We start from the raw sequence: 25635 nt of genomic DNA, 5'->3' as shown, positions 1-25635 counted from the left end.
CTGACCAAATAAATAAATGATAATCTAATCTGAGAAAATAGCTCTATCTGTTTTTTCTTCACTGATAGCCTAAAGACCTGAGGTAATATGTTCTAAGCAAAATGTCAGGTTTCTGTATCCCTTTAGCATTGTTTTCATGCACATAGGGTATCATGTTCTTTACCATTTACTTTGTAGCTTGGTTCAGGAGTCAGTTTGTTATCTACTTTTCTTGTGGGCCCCTTTCATGGCAAGGGATCAAACAGATCCAAGAGAATCCAGAACAGACAAATGCCTTTACTGACGTTAGTAAGACAAGTTATAACTTTCCATGCATCTGAGGAAGTAGAACAGTCTATGAAAACTCATTCTACAATTTCTTTCACTCAGTCTCAAAGGTGCTACAAGATCCCTTTTGCAAGCTATAACTTGTTTGACTATATAAGAAAACAGGCAGAGAATTGTAGACAGTGAGAGGGAATGCTACAGGATACGTCAAACAATATGCATAGGGCTAGACAGAGCCACTTTAGAGTAAATTGAGGGAGAGGTTCTTCTTCAGGTGAAACATTGGGGAAATTGTAAATGATTTTCATTAGTAGTGTTGGGGCTTAACCACACACACCCCTGTCCTTGGCAATATGCCCTTACATTTTCAGATGTCACTTCATGCAAAATTTAAATCACAACTAGAGGTTTCTCCTCAAGCAAAACATGGGAAGGATTTTGACACAGGTAGCCACATTTCTTAGGAAGTGGGTATTTCCACTAAGCTGGGAATCAAAGAGGTAGTTTCAGACATTATCATTCTGAGCATCACTCTCTATTGAGTAAAACTGTGTATTTGTCATTGGGCAATGTTCACCAGAGGGCCATTGAAGAGGAGAGGCAGAAACTGATATCAGCTACTACATAGAGCTAAGATTCCCTGAATACCACTCTCAAAGTTGCGACCTTTTGATGTGTCACAGAAACTTAAAACTAAACCTTTGGTTACCAGAACAAGAAAATAACCATGATATCTTTGTGGTGTGTGTGTGAGAGAGAGCTAGCAGACGCATGTTTGAGGAAATGTACCCATTAACCCAGGACTCAAGAGAAAAGGAATATAAAAGAAATGTTTTATGTAGCCAAAGTCTACAGAGAATTTAGATCATGTGAAATTGATACTTGGGTCAGCACATTAATAAGCACTGTCTCAAATTAGACATACCACAAACTGGCAGATACTGCTGAGCTCTCAACCAGAGTTCCTTCCTAGCATGAGACCTTCCTTGAGAAGCAACTGCCAGTCATAATAAATTATGAAATGTGCATATAATGTAGATAAATATTCATTAGTTGTCACAATGAGATCATTGATGATAGCCTAAATCAGAATGTAATTCTCAACTGTATTAATCTGATGGGGAAGGGGAGGAAGGATGGGTAAGAGGGGATTTTTTTTAACAGATTTCAATATCAGTAACCTGACATAAATGTGAATCAGCTCAACTGACATTGATAAAATTACTTGTGAGATTAGCACCAACATAATCTAGATCAGAACCTCTCTGCTTGCCCATACTGCACTTCTGTTTGATAGAGATAATAAAATATAGTAGCATCACCCTGACTTTAAACATGGATACAGGTCCCATTTATTGAGCTATCCTTTTGTGCAGTCCAGTATAGTAAAGGCAAGTGATATTTAGATGTATGTATATTACATAATTCAATTCTCTCTTTAAGCTAAAGTTTCAAAGTAACCAGATACCAAAAACTAGTTTGCAAACATCAGTTTTTAATAACTAAGATGTTTAATTTAATTAGGAATAACCTTACTATCGCTAAGGCATATTTTTTTTAAAAGCTACAATTATATATATCCTGCTCTTTTCCCAGGACTGGGACTCAGTGCAGCTTCACATCATTAAAAAAAAATGTACAATTAAAAACATTTAAAAAAAATTCATTAAAAAGAATTTTTAAACTGGTCCAACATCCCAGCCTGTCCTTATAGTAATTCCTTAAATGCCTGTTTGAACAGGTAGGTCTTCACCTGCCGTCGGAAGGCCATCAAGGAGGGAGCTGGTCTTATCTCCCTCGGCAGGAAGTTCCAGAGTCTAGCGGCTGCCACCGAGAAGGCCCTCTGTTGCATCCCCACCAACCGTGTTTATGATGGTGTTGGGACAGAGAGAAGGGCTTCTCCAGAGGGTCTCAGAGTCCGGGCCGGTTCATATCAGGAGAAATGGTTTGCCAAACAGTGTGGACCTGAGCCATGAAGGGCTTTGTAGGTAATTACTAGCACCTTGAATTGTGCCTGGAAACAAACTGGCAGCCAATGAAGCTGTTTCAACAGGAGTGTTATATGGTCTCTGTAATCTGCCCCTGTTAACAGCCTGGCAGCAGCTCTTTCAACAAGCTAAATTTTACTAGCACTTTTCAAGAGCAGCCCCATGTAGAGCCCATTACAGTACTCCAAACGGGATGTAACCAAGGCATGTACCACTGTGGCCAAATCTGGCTTCTCAAGGAACGTGCATACAAGTTTTAAATGTGCGAAAGCACGCCTGGTCACAGCAGAGACCTGGGCCTCCAGGTTCAAAGCTGAGTCCAAGAGTACCCCCAAACTGCAAACCTGTGTCTTCAGGGGGGGTGTGATCCCATCTAACAACTTTTGTAGTCACTACTTCTAGTATCACACCTTAGTGATTCATAGCCACTGGAGATTTTCTCCTCCAGAATGTGACAAGAAAACAGAATTGTTTTAAAACTTGGAACCAGCTATTGACTACCTAGATTGTAAAAATAACATTATTATTATTATTATTATTATTATTATTATTATTATTATTACTATTTTAAAAAAGCAACTGGCCAAGTTCTGATTAAAATATATAATACATTGAAAGGTCATGAGCAAGAGACAGACACTTGCACATTAGTGGAGACATTGCATGAAACTGGTAGTTAGCATCTTACCAGACCACAATGGAAAGTTGGTACATAGTCTTTGCTAATTTCATCCTCAAAGGAAACAAGAAGAAATTTTAGCCATTTTCTTCCCACTGTGAGAAATTCTATTTCCAGTTCAGAATTTATTCTATGCAAAATTTCCAAGTGTTTTTTTTTGGGGGGGAGGGGGTATGAAGAAAATGAAATTTTATACATGAGAAACAGATACAAATCCTGTTTTCTGTACATAAACTGCTTGCTTTTCTGTGCCTTTAAGTTGTTTTCAACTTATGGTGACCCTAAGGTGAAGCTATCACAGGACTTTCTTTGGAAGATCTGTTCAGGGTGGGAGGTTGCCATTGCCTTCCTCTGAGGCTGAGAGAGTGTGCCTTGGCCAAGGTTGCCCAGTCAGTTTCCATGGTTGAACAGGAATTCAAATCATATACATAGTTTGAGTGTTGGTCATAGTCCAACACTCAAACCACTATATTACACTGGATCTAGAAAGTGCTGTAGTTCAAACTTTGTAATGCAAAAACCACATGCTGCTTTTTACACAGAAAACACTTTTTGTGCAAAAAAAAATTGCACAAATTTTGCTAGGAATAAATCCTAAATTATAAAGATTCTCTAGAAGTCCAGAATTTTCTTCATTAGAATCTCCCAAAACTTAAAAAACACATTTTTTAAACAATTTTTGGAATTTTTAAAAAACATTTTTTCTATCACTATCACTTACTCTATTTGATTTTTATGTTAGCCATCCAGTAATGTCCTCACATACGATAATCTGATTAGTTGCCTAACGAATGTATTTTCCATAATCAAACTGTTGACTTCACACAATTCAATAAATCTGTCTTTTGCTTGTTTCCTTTATCCTAGTACAATGTTTACTTCTACTATTACCTACATTTTAATTCCAGTCACATATAATTATCAAAGTGGCCTGTTTTGGTGTGATCAAAAACTACAGTTTTCAAAGACTATTCACAGTAGGGAAGTGATATTGTGCAAAATTTGTATTTTTTGTGCAGAAAATGCATTTTTTTGTAGAACATTAAAAGAACGTTTCTTAATAGTAAAAAAGTTTTATGTTAAAAAATATTATATCTGCGCGCTCTCACACACACACAAATCTGTTTCATGTAAAGAAATTATGTTTCCTCTATAGAAAAACAACAGTCATGTGGCAATTTGGCACAGAATAAATGCCTAGCTGGAAAGGTTCTCATCACTCCAAAATTCTCCTCATCAGCATTTCCTGAAAAATGAGAGAGATGGTTTTTGACCATTTTTGAAAATATTTTTGAATATTCTTTCCATCCCTAGTGAAAACAGTCACTGTGATTACTCTTCTTGGAGTAGCAGAGGAACCCCTCTGGAAGGGCATCAAAAGAGCATTGCCTTCTCTTGAGGTATTTTCCTTGCCCATGTTTTCAAATACTCTTCCTCTTGAAAGTCCAGCAGCTCTCCCTTTCACCACCATGAGAGTCCCAGAGAAATCCTGCTGGATTGCAATCCTGCTAGATTGGAAACAGAGCACAAGTCATTGAGAGAAACATAACCTAGACTTCAGGGACTGCTGACCAATGTCCTATGCAACGAGCAACAACATTTCAGATAAAAATCTCCCAGTTATGGCATGTATTCACTCAACCAGTTGGCTGTTGGTTCTTTCTGGGCAGAAGGATATAAGGATTTCCATTTGCCTCTGAGCCTGATGTAAGCAACAGAGTACACCTGAGCTCTAATATGTCTGCCTTTTCTCCCTTTCCTTTGAGTTCTGATTAATAGTTTGTCCTCAGGTCCTGCCATTTGTTTGATCCTGAGATCTGATTGCTCTTCTTGATTCAAAGTTTCTAGCTCCTAATCACTGGTCATACCTTAGCCCTCTCATTAGGACAGGCACCACTCTGTATTTCAACATTCAGTAGTTCCCAGGGTAGTAGCTGAATTACACTCCATGTTTCTATCATCCTGACTAGAAATAACTCTCTATGGCCCGTTACAGATGGGCCTTAAAGTGTGCGCTCTGCATGTGCTAGGGTTAGAAAGGGGTGTCCTTTCCGGACTCCCCCAACCCTAGCATGCACGGAGCGTGCACAAAATGGCGGCGGCCGTTCCACACGGCCGCCACCATTACAACATCACAAACGCGCCACCTCTATACGGGGCAGCACGGACGTGACATCACGCCACGCCAGGGCGAATAGTGCGCCCCTTCCCCGGCCGCAAAAGGAGCTCCGAAACGGAGCTCCTTTTCCGTTTGCGTCACTGGGCACAGCCGTCTGAAGGCCTCCAAGCGGCCCCTTTGTCCTCCTCCCCGCCGCCGCGGGGTGTCCTTGGGGCTTCAAGCCCCAAGGACACCCCTTTCCAGGCTGCGGGGAAGGGGCCTTTTGCCACTTCCCCGCAGCCTGGAAAGTGGTGGATCGGGGCCTCAGCGGCTGCCACTCTGGCTGCTGAGGCCCAGATCCGGCGAGGAAAGGGGCAGGTGCAGGCTGCCACTTTTCAGCGGTTTGTAACCCGCCCTAGATAACTGATGTGCCTCTAACTCTCTTAATGCTCTGACTATTGATATGTGACCACAACTACACACTCTGCTCCAGATCTCCCTGGACTGCATTGTCTTTCTGCCTTAGCTGGTATAACCAACAGTACAGGAGAATGGAATTACAGTGCAATATCTGAAGAACTATTTCTCCAGTCTTGTTGTACTCTTTCCCTCCCTTTCCTGTTCTACAGTCTGTCCTGATGAGTAGTGGCTTCTCAGTGAGTAACAGATATAGGTAACAGTGAAAAGGAAGCATACATGAAGTGTACATCTAAAGTGCATCTACTGTACAAAATGAAAGGGGCATGTTCCACATTGGGCATAATTAGAAAACATGTTGTAAATGAAACTGTTGCTATCATATTACTCTTAATCTATAATAATCTTAATCTATGATGCTAGGAATACTGTGCACACCAAACTAAAAATAAAAAAAGAACATACAAAAGAAATGTTACATACCTGGAAAAGCTGAAGAAAGATGCAGCCACTGGGGCTGGAGTAACACCCTTGAGGAAAGCTTGCAATATTGGAAGATTTTTATCGTAGAAAAATGGGAATAATATCAGAATATCTGGATTCAGGATTGTCTGTAGAAGTTTGTGGGAGATTTGGAATGGATAAGAAGAAGTATTTATTCACACAGTATATACTCAACTATGCCATTTTCTGAAGTTATTTATCAATATGGACAAATTTTGAAAATGGCATTGGGAAAGTTTATCAAGGATAAAGTTCCCTATAGGTAATAGTCATGATGAGTACATATTATCTCTGACATCAGAGATACTATACGTCTCTGTTGCTAAGGAACATGAATAAATGAATGGTGTTGCACTTAGGTCCTAATTGTGGGCTTCCCATAAGCACTTAGTTGGCCATTATGTGCACAGAATTCTGGACAAGATATGCTTTTGATCTGATTCAGGATGTTTATTTTTATATTCTTATAAAAGAATATATTCATTTATTCTTATGCATGGTTAGTTTAGATTATTTTAATCACTGTCAACTTCACATTTGACTTCTACTAGAATCTAACCAGTCATATGGCCAGTTTGCACATGCATATACTTATCAGTTAATTCCTCTGGGAAGATTGGTATGTGAATTGACTTCATTGGGAAACATAACTTGGAAGGCCCAAAGAAAGTTAAGCCCTATGTTCACCTGAATTCACTTGAATGTAATTTTCATGCAATGAACATGCATGTGTGAATTAGGCCTTATAACCACAATTAGAAAAATAGAACATGCTATCTTCTCTCCATCCCTGCTGGAGAGTAAGAGAGTAAAACCCCAATCCATTCACTCTGCTACTGACCAGTCTATACAACCCATAGCCAAACATGACACAGAGACACTTTAAGACAGAAAGAGAGGAACAGGCTATTGTAGTAAAAAGTATACAGTGATAATGATATCCAACCATGATAAGTTCAAATGACTAATAACCCAAGCTGTGGAGAATGTATGGGCTGCTTCCACTTTGAAATTTGTCTAGTTTTAATAGCAGATCTCATCATGGCTTAGTTTGTTACATTAAAGAGACAGTTCCTCCCTATGTAGTTAATTATAGATGATTAATCAAGACACTGCTTTTCCTTCTCTTTGTAATCTGAACAGACGGCTTTCCTTGGAATGGAGACGAGCCTGTTCAGGAATACAAAGTGGACAGTGTTTGTACAAGCCTATGGCAAGATTAACCAAGTGAGGATGTGACAGCAACATCAGTGCATCATTGCTCATATTCCAACTGTACATCCTTCAAAGGCCTCCTTCAATGACCCCCCTCTTCCCCATGCTTCCAATGCTAAGATTGCTCTGGAAGCATCAAATGTATTCTCTATCTCTTCCTTCAAACAATTTCCAAAATGTTTTTCTTTAGTGAAGCTAATAGCTTAACTCCATAATTTCAGTACCCCCCAAAAATAAAATTTCAGATCCATGAAATATCATTCTATACTGTTATTAACACCTCTCTGTGTTGTCTTCACCGATGTGAAAACATAACTGTAGATTCTACCATAACATTAGATACAACTTTTGAATCTAGTTTCCAACATAGTTGGGAAAATAAGCAAAAGACAAAGTTTTGTCTAAAGAAGATGAATAACGTTCACCAAGCCAATAAATAGTTTTACAGGGGGTCTTTGGTCTCTGAGGCTCTTCAAATCCCATTAAATGTAATGTGGTAGTAAAATGGTGTCCCTGGTATAAAATGGCAAAAATCAAGGTTTGCTTTTTAGAATTTATTTTTTTCACAATATTTTCAAGCTCTGGATGGTTGAATCCATGGATAAAAAAATATGTAGATAGAGACTAACTGTACTTGTTTTCTCATATTATATTGGAGAAATGAAACTAATAGTTGTATCCATTCTTATGCTAATGGAGATTTGGGAAATCATCAGAGTTGCTACTTTTTTTTTACTAATTAAGTGCACAACCTCTGATTAAAGCAATACCTGAAGCTGTACAACAGCTTGTGAAAGAGCTAGTTCAACAACATCTGGTAGTGGGCCTGACAGATTTACCCATTCCTAAATATTCTCAAAAGAGCCAGCATGATGTAGTGATTTGAGTGTGGGACTATTACTCTGGAGACCAGGGTTTGATTCCCTACTGTGGGTGATCTTGAGTACCACACACAATGCAGTGCCAAAAGGGTGTCATCACACCACACTGTGGTGGATATGGCATGCTTTAGAGGGCACAAGAAGGAACTGTGTTTTCTCACTCCTTTTTGCATCCTCCGAAGGCTGGATTCAGACCATGGCGTGCAGTTTCTGTGGCCCCAATCCAGAGCAAAAAGGGGCATCATCACGCTGCCCCTTTGGGCTAATCTGTATAGCCCCCTAATCTGGCAGGCATTGAGGCTATTAATTCTACAGAATTTATGGTAGAGGTAGTGAGAGTTTTAATTTGCCTTGCTTAGTGAAGCAAATGAATTGACCATCTCCTCCTATCCACTAACTCAAGAGCTTCCCTAGCCTGCTGTTCTGTGGCAGAACAGCAGAACCATTAAATATAACACCCTGTCAACAAGTCTGCAGGAAACAGAAATCTTCTAGAGCTAGTTAAAGCTTCACCTGGGAGGTCATTGCCTCCCAGGTGAACAATCAACACATTAGAGGGAGCCTCCTTGCACTCCTCCAATAGTAGGGGCAAGAGGCCAGGCCACCTCGGCTGCCATTTCTCACACCATTCAACTGTGGCCAACCAACCAAGGCCTAACTCAGAATAAAAATGTGGAGTCTGGGCATGGTGCATTGACCTAGCCATGTCAAGAAAAGATCTTGAGGGCATCTTTCAATTTAACATCATCCCTCCAGAATGAGACTCTGTTAAATTTATCCAAAAATTCCCTCCAGATCTGTAGATTCTCCCTAATTTCCCATGGAATCCTAATTCTATTAAGTTTATCGCATGGCTCTCCATGGCACAGGAACGGAACAGAATGGAATGGAACAATATGGAACAGGGGGGAGATTGTCTTACTGCACGGGAGAACACCGCCACTGCCACCAGAAGTCCTCAATCTGTTCCCCATCCATCCCACAGCAGCCGATTTTCAAGAACTGTTCAGAATTGTTCTTGAAAATTGGCTGTTGTGGGACGGATGGGGAATGGATTGGAAACTTACGGCAGCATCGGTGGCATTCTCCCATGTGGTAAGACATGTTCTCCCCTATTCCATTCTGTCCCCTTCCATTCCATCCCCTTCCATTCCATTCCGCTCCTATGTCACGGAGAGCTGTGCGATAAGCTCCTATGATATACCCAGAAGTTCCCCCATGGTATCACACAGCCAATGCAAGAAAGTGTGGCTCAATGCCTCATCCTGCCAGGCAAAGTTAAAATGTCCCATCAGTTCTTGCAATTCCTTGAGAGCAGGAATTCTTGCTTTGCAGAAAGTGACCCACTCACTGCCTAAGATTTCCAAGCTTGTCCTTTGGCAATCTGCAATCTATTGTAGAGTGTCTATCTCAATGCCTAGGAAGAACAGTTGCTGTGAAAGGCCCTTGTCTTCTCTGCCAAAGAAACCCCTAGTTCATGTACAAGAGCATGGCAGCCCCTGATCAGGGGCTGACACTTCCTCATGTCCCACCTCCCTATTAGGAGGAAATTGTCCATCCTCACAAGCCCTGACATAGCACACAGGGTCCAATCTAGAAAGTTGCTATTTTTTTTCAAATGCAGAGCAAGAGGCTAAATATCCCATAAAGAGTGTCTGGCCCATGTAGAACTGGTCATCAAATGGAAGATCCAGCATGGGTGAACTGGCAAGAGGTAAAAGGAGACTTTCAATTGTGTTTTGTTAGCTCTCCCCCCATATCCAAACTCCACCCAGTGTGCACTGTCATATCAAAGGAGGTCTAGCAGAAGGAACAGATAAGTTGACTCAGTTTTTAGGGGTCCTTGACCTAAATTTCTAGAATTATATATGAGTATATACTGTAGCTATGCTTTGAAAAGGGCACTTCTACAAATTTGCAACAGAGTTCTTAGGTCAAACATTTATGCAAAATGTTGTGTAAGGGCTGACTTGATTTTAAAAAAGCAGAATTAATGTACAATTTCAATGTAAATTTGCAGTTTGTTTAAGACTACAGAAAACAAGATGGAAGACTTCCAGAATGAATAGGAGTTTTTGCTATATTCATATTAGACCAAATCCATAGCAAGTATCCAACATTAATACACATTTATTTTTTTTAAATTGCCCACAACTAATCTAGTTATACTGTTTTCATGTAATTCTCATAATGTCATTGCTATATTAAAAATAGGTGAGGATATATACTCCCAATCATTTATGTAAGAAAAATCTATTTTTCAAAGTTTTTTTCTCCAATTGTACAATTTTGTATTGCTTCACAGTTTCATTCAGTTAATGACTGTCTAGATGGAAACAGTGCAAATGTCAGAAACAAGGTATTGGTTTGTAAGGTTGGATTACTAATCCCACAGGACTCTAACTTCAGCTGCAGCACTGAGAAATTGCGTCTCCATAGGCTAACATCAGAAATACTGAAAATATCATCAAAAACACCACCTGAGCAGAAAAGGATCATGTGAAAGCAGCAAGTAAAGCAAAGACTTTAGGCCATTTAATAGCTTTTCACCTTAGTTTGGGGACGTCATGAACTCCCACTTAGAGAAATATAACTTTTAAATTAGTTTTACTACATACAAATTGAAAATAGCACATTACATAATGATGTTTGCCATAACGGTGGCTTTGTGTTCATTCTAAAATGTATTAGGTCATCAATATTTTGAGTTTTCAGACTGAGGTGTTTAAAAATAATAAAGAAGATCAGGGTTATGTGATTTATTATTTTTAAATTATTTTTAGATAATATATCCTTTGAATCAAACCATTCAGCTGTCCCCAAGGTACCCAAGAAGGAATGCACCAATTTTAGAGGGGTGAAAGGGGATATTATAAGTCTTCTATGGGGGCAAAGAACATATGTTAACAACACCACTCAGTTTATACAAATTTTCCATTGGCAGTAATAAGTCTTCCACTTGTCCTGCTGTTTCTTTTTACCTTCTTGGCATGCAAATTAGTTCATCATAGTTCAATGTTTCTCAAATATTTCCACACACCCATAGTCCTGTATGTGGTAACACTATCTTTTGGGTTTCTAACAATACATCAACAATCTGTTCCATAAGTGAGCATAAAAATAGCCTTACCTGTTATTGTGTGCCATGCATGGACCATATAAATAGGTGCCCAGGAACTGTGAAATTACAGACTGGAAAACTAACATTGGCATGAGAAGAGGAACAAAGTAGAAGATTTCTCTCATTCCTTCCTAAAGCCATACAAAAACAAACATAAGGATCACCTACCAGTTCTTTTTTGGGATGGTGAGACAGTGAGGATGCAGAAAAACTCAGAACAAGGATTGCCTGCTAGAGCCATCAGCCTAGGACACCAGCAACATTAAGATCCTATCCATCATTGAAACATCTAGCTGAGTCAGTCCCATCGCTTGAGAATCACTACTTTAGTCTGTATTGCAATATTTCTTAGAAAAACCAGGCACAAGCTAGTAATATTCTAATTTCCATATGAGGAACCACTATGGTAGTGTCCACAAGGGACAAATGCTCTGGGAGAAACCCTGAGTATTTTGGGCCCAAACTGCTCTGATGTCCCTCCATTACCTGAAACTCTGGAGTGATGGCAGGAACCTGTTCTCATGCACTTCCTCCTGTGTGGCTCCCCTTTACTGCTGCTGCAGGTTGCTCCCTCTGAGGCCAAAACCAAGTCACTCACATGGCTGGGTGTCTCATTTTGGTCTCAGAGGGAGTGACTCATGGCAGAGGTGGCAGTGGGTGAACAGCTGCCTGCCATTTCTCTGGAAAGCTCCAGTGAGCAAAAAGTTAGTTTTTAAAATTTGGTTTGGTGCTGCTCTATTTGGACATTGTCTGGACAGTTCACACCAGAAATGGGGCTTTATGCAGGGATCATCTGGACACTTGCCATGGGAATAGGGGAAGGAGGTGGCATTTGGGCCATGAAGAGACAGCCCATGTCAGTCTTTATACATAAGGCTGAGCTAAATATTACACATAATATATAGTGTGAAGATGTGTCTTCCAACATTCCAACAACTAGTGTCCCTAGGGAAGCAAGTGAGAGAACCAGCATGGTGCAGTGGTTTCAGCATTGGACTATGACTTTGGAGACTAGGATTCAAATCCCCACTCAGACAGGGAAACTGGCTGGGTGGATTGTGGGCAGGTCACACTCTCTCAACCTCAAAGGGAGGCAAAGGCAAGGTCCAGAAAAACTCCGGATTGGGGCTGCAGGGCTGCTGGTGAGGCTGCCCGGCCCCCAACCCGGAGATAAATTGGGCGACTGCAGGCTGCCCCAAAGGGGTGGTCTGTACCACACCTCTAAGTAAAAAAATGACTTGAAGACACACAACAACAACTTACACAGTGGTCCTTCTTATGAGAATTAGAGTATCAACTAGCATGCGCCTGTTCGAAACTCAATGATTCAGCTTCTAGAGATGGCATAAAACTTGAAAAATTCCTGCCAACATACCTATAAAACACCCTTTGAAAATATATAGAAAGCATTACTAATTACATCAATAAAATAATTTTGTTCTTAATCATTATGCTATTCTTAAAATGTAGCTTCATTGTGCCACATCTACTTAAAAAATAACTGGTCACAAGTAACTGTGTTACATGTAACTCATTACATCTAAGTTGTGAACAGAGGTTAACATTGTACAATAACATCCAATATCTACTATATAAAGCAGTTACAGTATAACTTTATTGGGCTGACTAAAATGCACACAAAACATGATGAAAGCTTTTGGAGGCCTGCTGGCTTCTGTCTACTTTTGATTGCCAACTTTTGAACTTTTGATTTGAACTCGTGTAGTGGGGTGTACTTTGGCATTTTAGCCATTTCCTTGCCACCATGGCATTCCAGCATCAACCCAGTAGGGCGCTGCAGCTGAGATTGATCTCAAACAAAGCACTGGAAGTTGTCTGTGGATTCCCTGCACAAGTCTCTTGGGGAATTCAAAGAGAAGAATTATCCACATCCAAAACCTGCCCACATCCCACTCAGTAATGAAGTTTTCATGGAATCAGATAAAGAGGGGTCAGAGTGGGCTCAGAGTTTTGCATTATTTCCAGCATGCAAAAATGCATGTTTGTAATAGCACCACAATGGGACAACGCCAGGACACAAAAATGCCATGTGGTAAGGCACGATTGCTGGCAGTGGTGCTGAATCACTATGTTACTATAGTGTCATGGTGCAATAAGCCCCTAAGTCAGGAAGAATAATAGACCAGGGAGAATTTTGTACAGTCTTCTCCTAGTATTCAAAGTATCGCTGAGGTTTTGTTCTGCAGAGAAAAGTGCATTTTTCAAGTGAAAAATCCTGTCTTCTGTGCTAAAAAGATTGGGATTTGTGCAGAACAGAGAAGTTTTCGGCAAAAAAAAGGTATGTTTTCTTTGCAGAATAATTTTCCCACAATATTTCAGGATGTTCAAATATGGGGAGAATAGTTTGGAGAAATGTGAACTTTCTCCCACAGCAGGAAGAAAACTGCTATAATTATTTGTCCTCTTATGATAGGATGAAATAGTTGAAATAGTTAAGGATTTATATTCCTAGATCCCACAGACATGTAAATATGCAACTGATGCTGCATTTCTTAAGGCTGATAGCACACATCTCCTGAAGCACTTAGGAACAACCACTGTTTTCATGTGTTTTCTTATAACCCAAGAGAAGCTTTTTTAAAAAAAACAAAAATAAAACCCCACCAAATAAACCCTTTTATCAAAAATGTTAATCTAGCAGTAAGCAAAGGTTCTCGTGTAGGAAAAGCAGCTCACACAGCAGCCACGACGACAGCATTTTTCAAAGTCATGACCTACAGCTTTTATTAAAAACAAAGGGTGAAGGCTTTTCAGAGGCATATGTTAACCTCATGCTGACACTGCAATAGTCAAGTATGCAGCATGTTTTCTGTTAGATGGCTGTGGGTTTTGAGAAAAGCACTGAGGCTTCATCGTGATGATACATAAAAAAACAAGGGAGCCTCTTGCAGAATGTCACGGCAGCTTCTAAGGTTTGCAAGCATTAAGTCAATCCGCTTAATGTATTGTGCATTTGAGGGGTAAATACAAAATCGAAAAGCAGCTAAGTATTTCCTTCTGTATAGGTTCTGTTGAAAAGATCTTAAGGATTCAATTTGGAAAAGAAATGAAATAGAGAAATTAAGAAGGGGGTGCTCTTTTCAGTCTCTCACATGGGAGCAGGTGTGAGGTGTCTCAGGATCTGCATAACCTAAGATGTAGTTGTATGATTAAACCTAGGATCCTGAGGATCTGAACTTACCTTCTGCATTTACTTTCAGCACTTTTCAGTTACCCCCACCCTGCAGCTCTCTGGGTAACTCTAGATATTGGCCAGGACCTTCAGCGGCTCTGTCCAAATCCAGATATTGACTGTGTGTTCCCTATCTCATCTGTCCCTAAAATAAGGTTTTTGAGAAATCAAGCATAGAATTTATTGTTTTGTTGACAAAATAAGAGGAGAAATCCATTTTCTAAGTATTGATGATAGCAGGCTTACCCAATCCAGAGGTTCAGTCCTGCAAACCAAAGGCCCTGAAGTATGCCTTTCTTTCCCAGTCCTCTCCCCTCTTGCTCTCAGGCTGTGAGGCCTGAGAACACAAAAGTTTTAAGAATAGGATTAAAATGCACCAGATTACAAGTCTCTTGGTTACAATGCCAGAATGTCCTGCCATTGGTGCATTAAGATGCAGTGGTATTTGTTGATTTATCTCTGGTTAGGATGTGCAGAACAATTAATTTAATCTAAACATCCTACTGTTCCACTCTCCAGATAAAACTAGCTTTTCAAGTATTAGTGGCTTCTTGTCTTAAATCAATCAATTGTCTAACAACCAAAAGTCTTGTGTATGGTCTAAGTGCTCAGTAGGAGTGTGTGTGTTGCGTGCCTTCAAGTAGTTTCCAACTTATGACAAACCTAAAGTAACCCTATCATGGGGTTTTCTTGGCAAGATTTGTTCAGGGGCTATGAGCTTTCATAGACTAAAGTCTGGTTCCTCAGATGTATTTGGTACAAATGCATCTAGGGAAAGAGCCAAACAGACAGCCCAGAAAAGCCTGCTCTTGGGTGGCTTGAGGGCATGGCGTTTTAATGCTGCATGCCCTGAAGACACCCTGAAGACAGCCAGCCAACTAGATGGGTATGACTACAAGCTGCACCAGGGGCATGGTGTTTTGGTGCTGCACACCCCTGGATTACACGGAAGCTACCCTGAGGTTACACTGGAGCTGTCAAAGGCAGCTCTTTACTGGCCCAAAAAGGAGTGGATCTTTTCCATTCCTATTTGGGCCAGCTCTGGGGTGGATTGGGACTGTGTGCATCTGTTTGCCATGGCTCTGGGGCAAGGAGCTTTGGGTGGCCCTGATCTGCCATTTTTGGGTGGTCTGTTTTGCCCTGAAGTAGACTTTAGTATATGAAAGTTCATGCTGTCAACTTCTTGCTTTCAGTTTGTCTCAAAGGTGCTACAAGATTTCTCTACATACTGATCCTACAGACTAACATGGCTATATCTTTGAATTCCTTTACAGAGGATGTTTGCCATTGCCATCCTCTGAGGTTGGGAGTGTGTGACTTGCCTAAGATAACCCAGAGGGTTTCATGGCTGAGTGGGAAATTGAATCCTGGTCTCCAGAAAACTCGAACGTACGCTGATGTTGTTTGGCCATGTGTGACCCAGTTTTCATACGTGAAATATTGGAGAGTATGGTACTAATACTCAAAAAGCCCATTTTGATTAATATTTATGCTTCCCTGCTAGTACCCCTCTTCTCTACATGAAAAATGGGTTTACCTTTGGGAAGGCAAGATAGGTATTAGTAGAGGGAATATAGACAAAGCAGAGGCTGATGGTTTTCTTTTGGCATTCCCAGAACCCTGGCAGAGTGTCATTGGTCAAGAGGATCATTTGCAGCTGAAGAGATGGTACTTGACTACAAAACACATGATAGTGAGTGGAGATTGATATATCTGTGCCGATGAGAGGTCTAGATTGCCTTATAAGCTCCCACTCTCCCGATTTGATGTAAGGCTTTTCTGTTTGGAGAAAGGACACTGGCATGTAGGGCATGGCAGGCGTGGAAATGGGATGGGAGACCCATTTCATGGTGATTCCTGCTCTAAAAGGGCTACACTTTGAGTTGAATGTTACTGCAGGGTAAGCAGAAGTCTTCCTTTCCCCAGATGTGTCCTACATCTTATCCTTATGTCTGGGAGTCCAGGCAAAATTGCAAAACATGCTCTTTTTTGAGCTATAAAATATATCATTGGATCATTCCACCAGGTAGCTCAAGAGATTTATTACTGCCCTGGCAAAAAACTTGTTAGTTGCAGGGTGTGGATAAGACTGTCACTGACCATGTGGTGGTTTTGTTTATTTTTTTCCAGTGGAGGTGTGGAAAGGAAAGGAGGATCTGAGTTGTTGATGCAGATCAGCAGCACTAAGGGGAAGGGGGGGAGGCTTGTGCCGTTTGGGTTGAGGAAAAAGCAGGAGGGATTAGAGAGCAAATGAGGAAACTAAAAATGAAAGTAATATTTTAAATGTAGATTCCATCAAGGGCTTGTTGTTAGAAAAGTATAATTTTAAGTATTTGATTTGCTCAAAGTTATTTAAATATATTGCAGGCCAACAAGGCATCTTAATGAAGATAAGTACATCGGGGGGAAATATGGTTGACTACATAATAAAATACAGTATATAATATAGTTGTAAATAAACCATATAAATGAATTTTTATTTATATTAGTGTTTTTAGCTTTTATTTGGCAATGCCCTTCATTATTCTTGAACATCCCATATTTTGTAGTGTCTTGTCCTCCTTTGTGGTTATGACATCTGGATGGATTTGACCAGGATGCAGGCTGGATTCAGATGTCAAATCCACCCTGCCTTGCTTGTTGGGGTTTCTGATGGGGGTGCAGTGTTGGCAAGAAAGAATCCCAAGGCAGAATAAGGGGTGATGCAGACTGCCCTGAACAGGTGGCTTGAAGCCTCCCGTGAGACAGCTGGCTTGGGCCTGCAGCAACCACAGACCATGACCCCATTCTGGCTTTTTCCTAGCCCCAAAAGAAGCAGCAAATTGCCTCTCCATTTTGAGACTTTAAAAAATCATACCACCCCCCCCCAAGGCTTTATGGCACTCCTGCAGCATTTAAACGCTATGCTGTCATAATGCTGTGAAGCTGGCCCATGTGTGGGCAGGTGGGCAGTGTGATACCAGCTTCTGGTTGGCTTCAGATGTGTGGTGTCAAAACACTGTGTTTTGAAGCCGCCTGTAAGCCAGTGCAAAGGGGCAGTCTGTTTCGCCCCTAAGACTTGCAATCTTCCCCTCTGAGAACATAGAAGGTTGACTGCCCCCTTCCAGAGGTCTAGGAGGGAGACGATGAAGGCATTGTCCCCCAATAAGAGTTTTTCTCCTCCCAAAGGAAATTTCCCATCACTCCTTAAATTTCTAGTAATGCAATAACTTAAAACTCCTATTGAGCATTGAGAAATGCAGTTTAAGTGTCCAAAGTAATGGTGCTGAGCAAAGCAAAATTATCAAGGGAATGTGAACACAGATTGTTGCTATGAACAATTTTCAATGTTCTACCCTGTACAATACTAAGCATTTTGGGGCTGAAGGAAAATTTCATCAGGGTACAGAATCTCATTCCCTCCGCTCCCCCGTAATGCACTCCTCCCTGCTTCTGTAGGGATGAGGATCTTCACTGTTCTGTATTGGATTTGTGAGAGGGATGCCTACTGGAGTGCCATATTGTTCCATTGCAACCTAGAAAGACAAGAGTCTGAAAACCTCACTGTTTTGCTATAATGCTGGAGGGTTTCCTGTACACAAGGGTGTGGTTTCTCCTCCCTCCCCAATAAAGCATCAAGGAGAATATCAGTAGGCCCTTACTTTTAATTCCCAATAAACACTTGGAATTGAAGCCAGATATTTCTCCTCCCTTTTGAGGGGGGGGGGGGGCTTCAAGAGAGAATGAGATTTGGGTCACAAACAAGAGCAAGAGATTGATTCACTTCCTACCATTTCTCAAGCCCAAATCCTGCTGCCATGGTCAAACTGAAACTCCCATGTAGATTTTAAATATTTATATGCAAAGTAAAAGACAGTGTTGGAACTGCATAATGAGTCTCAGAGGGGAAACAACTGATTATCTGTCCCTTGACATGGATAAGGGCAAAGAGAGGAGAATAGAGGAGGGCAAAGTGAATTCACTAGTTCTCCACCTCTCTTTGATAGCCCTTGGACAAATACAAGTGAATTGTAACTCCTAGAAGCCTGAAAGGATGGTAATTTGCCATTTAAATAGTTGCATTTAAATAGTTTAAATTTTAAAAACCTATTTTAAAAAAAACAACTTCTAGCCAACTGAGGGGCAGTTTTGTAGTCCATATGGCCCCGGAGTGTCCCAGGATCTGAAAATTAGCCCTGGAATCCATTACAGTGGCCCATTTCTGATTTAAGAAATGAAGATGCTTTTAAACTAAGCTCACTACTTTTAAATTACAGGAACTCCTGGTGACTGTTGAATGTTCTACTTGTTTTTCTCCTTAAACCAATTCAGAAATTATTTTATATATCTATACATAAATCTGATGGGAATTGGGTATGTTTAGACTTGAGAAGTGAAGGTTAAGAGGTGACATGATTTTCGTTGTTGTGGTGTGCCATAGCCATTTTTTAAATATTTGAAGGGATGTCATATTGAGGATGCTTGTTTTCTGCTACTCCAGAAATAGGACCCGAAGTAATGGATTCAAACTTCCAGGAAAGGGATTCCACCTTAACATTAGGAAGAACTTCCTGGCAGTAACGGCTGTTTGATAGTGGAACGTGCTACCTCAGTAGTGGATTCTTAATTTTCAGATTTTTTAAAACACAGACTGGAAGAACATCTGTCAGGAGTGCTTTGTTTCTTTCTGCATGGCAGGGGATGGACTGGATAACCCTTGTGGTCTCTTCCAATTCTATGATTCCAGAATTCTATGTCTATACTCTTCTGACTACCTATACACAAACACACACACATCATCTTATCTTTGGAGAGTTGTTTTGCAGATCATAGATTACAATCTTCTGGGGATCTATTCCTATGAATGTAATGCTAGTCTTCCTTAAAATGAGTGAAGAATTTTGAAGCTATCTTCTCTGGGAGCAGGATTGGATCCTGAGCCACAAAAGATAGCACAGGAACAGATAGCATCAGGAGTCAAACAATGCTTCAGTCATATCTCTCAGTCAGCTTTTTGAGTTCATTTTGAAAAGCTTCACTTTCAGCATATACGTCTCATGTCCTTTCAAATCTCTGATGTGGATGTACAAATGCATGTGAATATAATGTGGTTTCAGTACCCAATCAGAAGGAAAGTTTCAATTATGCCATTGCTTTTAAAGAAGACTTAAAAATTAAGACTCTTAACACAGATTCCCCCAAATCTTCAAAAACTTCAAGCTTTCCGTGTTAAATAAAGAGAGCAAAAACCCAAACCATTGCCGAGTACTTTAAACGGAGCCTTTGAGCAAGGCCTTCTTAAAGAAAGTTGTTTCTTACTGAAAGCCTTGGTGAGGACCTAATTACTTCCTTTAGAATCACTTTGAATTGAGCCCTAAGATTCTAATGTGTATTGAATTTAAATTCTACTTATGGGCTCGCTTCCTTTGATTCTGCATTGCTGGCAAGGGGAGCTCCTTACACCACATTAATCATACTATATGGAAGGGCTTCTGTGTTTGCTGCTGCTGAGCTCTAAGTTGTCCCTGAAGATTAAAAATGATCTTCCTTGGAAGAAAAATCTCATTCTAAATGAAGATTTAAATTGAAATTATTGGAGAAGTTGAGGCAAACATGTGCCCAGTAAAATTAGAAAAAGCATTTAAATGGAAAAAGGTATCTTCCATTATCTTTTTTTCTTGGCACATCAGAAAAATCCCATGGAATGAGAACACTGGGGGTTAGGCTGATGGGTACCATATGTAGAATGTCAAAACATTTATATTAACCATCAGCTACATATTAGTTGAAATAAAGAGAGAGATGAATGGATCTAGGATTGTTCAACTCAGAGCAGAGTAGGACTGCTGGGAAATGAAATACAGCATGTAATTATTCACATGTAAAGCAGAGAGGTAAGTGCATTTTCCCTGATACAGCCTGGGCAGACAGCACACACAGAGAAAATGTCTGTTGCAAACTAAGCAATTTGCACGCAAAAGAGAGCACTGTATAAGTTTTCATATGTGTATATTTGTGACAGATTGGAGCTATGTGTGCAGCTACTGAGTAGATAATAAATGGCAAATTTCTTATATCATTTGGAAGAGGAGGGAAAAATGTGAGTTGGAAAAGAACAGGAAAGGAATACTGAAGAATTTCCAAGGAGGTGGAAACATTTAGATAAGGCCAGAAAAATTTATGGCAGTGGTTCTACACATTCTTACCACAAACATGCAGCAAACAACAATGCAATTTATTAGCCAAGTTATGCTTTGAGTGTTATTTGCCTCTTACCAGCTGGGATGTTTTTAGTGTACTATTACATTTTTATCCTACTTTTCCTATGGAAAATGAAATAACCTCCAAGGCAACTAACAGGCCATGGAAAATTGTTTAAACAAGAAAAAATCTATTGAAATAATCCAAATAATAACAATGCTTTAAAAGACCAAATTGAAAAGATGTATCCTCACTGTCATCCTAAATACAACAAGAGTGGGAACTGATTATGGAATTCAGGTCCAAAACACTACAGAAATAATCCAGTTTGAAACAGCTTTAACTGTCCTGACTCAGTACTAGGGAATCCTGGGAACTGTCGTTTATTGTAGCACCAGAGCTCTCTGATAAAGCAAGTTAAATGCCTCACAAAACTACAGTTCCCAGAATTCCCTAGCATTAAGTCAGGGCAGTTGAATCCAGTCTCAAACTGGATTATTTCTGTGGTGTGTTTTGGACCTCACTTCCCTTGGAATTACAGTCTGGGAGCAATGCCCATCAAGAGGAATTTTGCTGGCATGGTATTTCTAGGAGAGCCTCTCCCAAGGTTTTTAATGTTCCAACAGGTCCATAGAAGACAGGATGGCCAGGCTCCAAGCTGTTTCAGGCTTTGAAGTTTAAAACCAGCATTACGAATTGTTGCCCAAAGCAGGTGCCAACAAGTGATGTTCTTTGTCTCAACTACAGTTGTGACCAGTGATGTAGATTTGAGTCAATTGTCTCAGGAGATTATTGCATTGTATTTAAAGCAATTTATCCCCAACGAGATGCATTAGTGTTTAATTTTAAAACCGGGTGTTATCGCACACAGCCGTGACTGGGCGAGTGCAACCTGTATGCAGCCTGGATCCCAGAACGTTTATCTGCAGCTTTTCAAAAACAGCAAACTCCCATGTTTGAAAAGCCACTGGATAAGTGTGGCTGGGATCCAGGCCGCATAAGGGTTGCACTCACAGGCCGTGGCTGCATGCAATAACACCCGAGTTTAAAATTAAAAGTGACTGTATCTTGTTGGCAATACAGTCGGCCGTTCTTATACATGGTCTTTTTGTAGACGGATTCAAGCATACACAGTTTGAAAATTATATATATATATATATATATATATATATATATATATATATATATATATATATATTTCAAATATCAAACCATGATTTTCCATTTTGCTATGTCATTGTATTTAATGGGACTTGAGCATACACTGATTCTGTTAAACACAAGGGATGTTAGAACCAAACCCCAGCATATAACAAGGATCCACTGTAAATCACTTTAAATACAATGCCATAATCTCCTCAGTCTCAAGTCAGAGTCAAGTCACTTCAGTGGCTTGACTTGGAATCAGCTTGGGAATTAATAATGCACTGACTTGATTTAACACAACTCATGACTTGTATATTTTTAGTGACTGACTCCGTGGCATCATTCACTTCGAGCAGCAGGCAAGAACTGCCCCCAGAATATGAGGCACATTGCTGGGAGAGGAACAGCAAATGTATTAGGCTTGAGGGGGAAAGATCTTTCTAAAGCTTTTCAAAAGTTTTAGAAGGCTCCTCCAAGGTGCAGGGGACAGGCTGCTAAGCAGATCTCACCTTCCTCCTCAAGCCCATTGATTAATGCTGTTTCCCTCGGAGTAGTGCACCCTGCCTCCTTTTTTTCCCCTGTTAAAATGGGCTCACAGACTTGAGACTTGACTTGAAGTATCTTGAAAGACTTGAGACTCAACTTGAGACTTGAAGGCACAGACTTGAGATGTGGAATAAAAGACTTGAAAACATCACTGGTTGTGACTGAATCATTGAATTAATAGGACTGAATCAATAGAGTTTATTAAATCAAAAGGGTATATCTACATGACAGGTTATCAGTGGGTCTTGTCTAGTTGAGAGCAACTAATAGAATTTAGGTCTAGGGTTCTCTGTGGCAACCTGTGACTGACAACTTCACACTATCTTTAAGATCAAATAGTTTCACAAGACTATCACATTATTTAAATTTAATAGGCACAGTTCTAGTGTTGCTGTTGCCCTCATTCAATTAAAAGTGGCTAAAACCAATCAAGGGCAAAACTGATCTATTTTTTAAAGGGCCAGTCAGCTTTTAAGGGCTGGCTTCAAAGCATGGGGACAGAACCCATAACCTAAAGCCCCAAATGGAAATTATTACTACAGCTACAGAAACCATTGCAGCTGAAACCGTAGCAGAGAGGCTTGACTGAAATTCAGCATTGACTCTAAGTTACATCAAATTTAAACAGTTAATGCAAAAACTGGTCATACCTGTAAATGGAAAGGCTTTTTATCTCCTGTGTACACCCTTTGGGGAATGGACTTTTCATTGTATCCATCTCTCCAGAAGCACCACTTCTCCTAATAAGAAAAAAAACAACAACAGCTGACACCATCAAGACCCAGAATTGCCTCCTAACCTTTATTTTTGTTGGTAGCCAAAGGCCAGTGAATTTCGGTTGTACAGAAACAAGATGGGAACAGTGTTCTGGCAACTGAAGGCCAAACGACAAGCTTGCTAATTTATATTTGAAGGGTTGAATGGACAGCTGTAGCTCTTTCTTCTGGTAATAGCTGTACCAGTGCCAATCCACCTGAAGGCAACTTTCTTTTATAATCACACTGTCATCTAAAGCTAAACGTCCAGAGCAAAGGTGGTATGCTCAACCATAATTTAAAGGCCTGTGACACAAAAGGAAGGGCTAGGATGTTTAACTTATAGGGCATCCAAATGTCATAGGCCTAGGCAAGTTCCTATTAGCAATAACTCAGGTCCCACTGAAGAGATCTGGCATTCAAAACTGATGAGTGTTAGTCCCCGGGGCTTGCTCCTCCAGAGCCATGCTTAGGCCACTGGGTAACCTGAGTGACCCAGGAGTCAAACTATGATAACCCTCTTCAATTTAAAGAGCTGCTTCTCCCCATCTGTCTGAGGTCTGACTCTGCACAATAAATTTCCCAAAGAGCATAAAGAGCCATCTAGTGTATATCAAATCGATATCATTGTGGCTTGCAGCAATATCTGAGGCTACAGTTCACAGAATAAACTAGGCCAGGGGCTGGTTTTCTGCCCTGGGCAATCAATCAGGCTCTCTGGGTCATAGATTTTAGTGTAAATTAACACAGCAGAAACAATCGTGCTCCCCAGATGATGATATAATACTGTATTTGCTTTTCTTTCTCCTCCTTCCTCCCCACCATCCCTGCCACCCCCCTGTTTCATCATTCCTCCTGCTCAGCAGTGAAGCTACACAGAGCAAGAATAATAAAAAGCAATGTTTAGAAAGATAGTGGTACTCATAAAGCTGGACATTAATATTTTCCTGACAAATATATATGAATGTGTATGTATGTGTGTACTTAAAGCATAAGCCGTGGTATGGGGAGAAGGATAAATGTCATCATGGATGTTTTATATTTAAACATGTACAAGAGTGAACCTTAAAAGGAATGTGGGTTGTTTTTATGAGTATAAATTCCCATATAATATCATTTTCACCAGTGATTCACAACCTTTCATCTTCCATTTGTTTTGGAGTTCGTCTCCCAGAAGTCCCACTGAACTTGACTTACATTCAGGAATTATGGGAGTTGCAGTCCGAATCATCTGGAGGATCAAAGGTTAGGAACCATTGACCTACACTTAGGACAAGAGTGCAGGTTGTGGCAGAAAGCCTCAACCCTAACATTGGCATATGTAAAAAGATCTTAGGTATGTACAAACTGGACGTGTGGAACTGAACAAATATAGGTCAGGGACAGGATTTGCTGTCAAATTATTCACACTCCAACTACACACATTATTCTATCTGTTTTCATAGTCAGAACAGGGTTTCTTCTTCTCTGTCTGTCTGTCTGGGCCAGAATAGACCACTTCCAGTTGAAGGTATCTTGAATCTGTTTTGGATTTTATTACAGACTTTAAAAGAGTTTTCCAAGGTGCTGACTGTTTCTCCTCAAACTAGGTACAGCACGTTGGATAGCTCCTGTGAAGTTAAAATGTAGAACAGATTCCCACACCCTAGACATGGAAGCCACCAGCTGCTGGGGGATCAGATCTACCATTTGGCAAGGTGAGCTGGTTGTGTCATATAATAGATCCTAGGAGGTGACATCAAGTGTAATAATAATAATAATAATAATAATAATAATAATAATAATAATAATATTTGTATCCCGCCCCTCTGAGAACAATCAGGGTGGCTAACAAAGTTAAAAATACAAAACATATAAAATCCCTGGTATCCTCCCCTCCTTAAAAAAGTATTAAATCCAATGCAATATTTAAAAAACAGAACAAAAAACAGCAACAAACAAACAAACATACAAGTTAAAAACTGACCAGAAGGTAAACAACATCATACCAACAAACAATCAGTGGGAGCAGCAGTATCTTTCCCAGATGTTTTTCTAAGGCCGGGTTCTCTATTCTGGGAAGGCCTGACAGAAGAAATCCATCTTAACAGCCTTTTTAAAGCTGTCTAAGGATGTAAGTAGACAGATCTCAGTAGAAGAAAGAGCTATATGCCAGGCAGTCTGCTATGTGTATAGGCAAGCTTTCTGTCTTTAGGTGCTATGGAAGATCCTTCCCCATTGTTATTAATAATAATAATTTGTTTTATTTATATACCACTGTTCCAAAGATCATAGCGGTGAACAGCAAGTAAGCTAATTAGCAAGTAAGCTAATTTGTCCCCAACAGTCTGGGTACTCATTTTAGCGACCTCGGAAGGATGCAAGCCTGAGTCGAGCTTGGGCCCTTTTGCTGGTCTTGAACTCGCAACCTTGTGGTCTTGAGTGAATGGCTGCAGTACAGGCATTTACCCACTGCGCCACCAGGGCTGGAGATAAAACCTGTCTATCAGACCAGTTGGATTTATTTGCATAGAATGGAACAGAGTTAAATATTTTGTTCTTAAGTTTCAGGTGACAATATGATTTCTACTGGTTCTGTTATCATTTGTCTAGCATATCTATCTATCTATCTATCTATCTATCTATCTATCTATCTATCTATCTAT

The sequence above is a fragment of the Sceloporus undulatus genome, chromosome 4 (assembly GCF_019175285.1).
Source record: "Sceloporus undulatus isolate JIND9_A2432 ecotype Alabama chromosome 4, SceUnd_v1.1, whole genome shotgun sequence".
Classification (NCBI taxonomy): domain Eukaryota; kingdom Metazoa; phylum Chordata; class Lepidosauria; order Squamata; family Phrynosomatidae; genus Sceloporus; species Sceloporus undulatus.
This window is presented reverse-complemented; position numbering follows the sequence as displayed.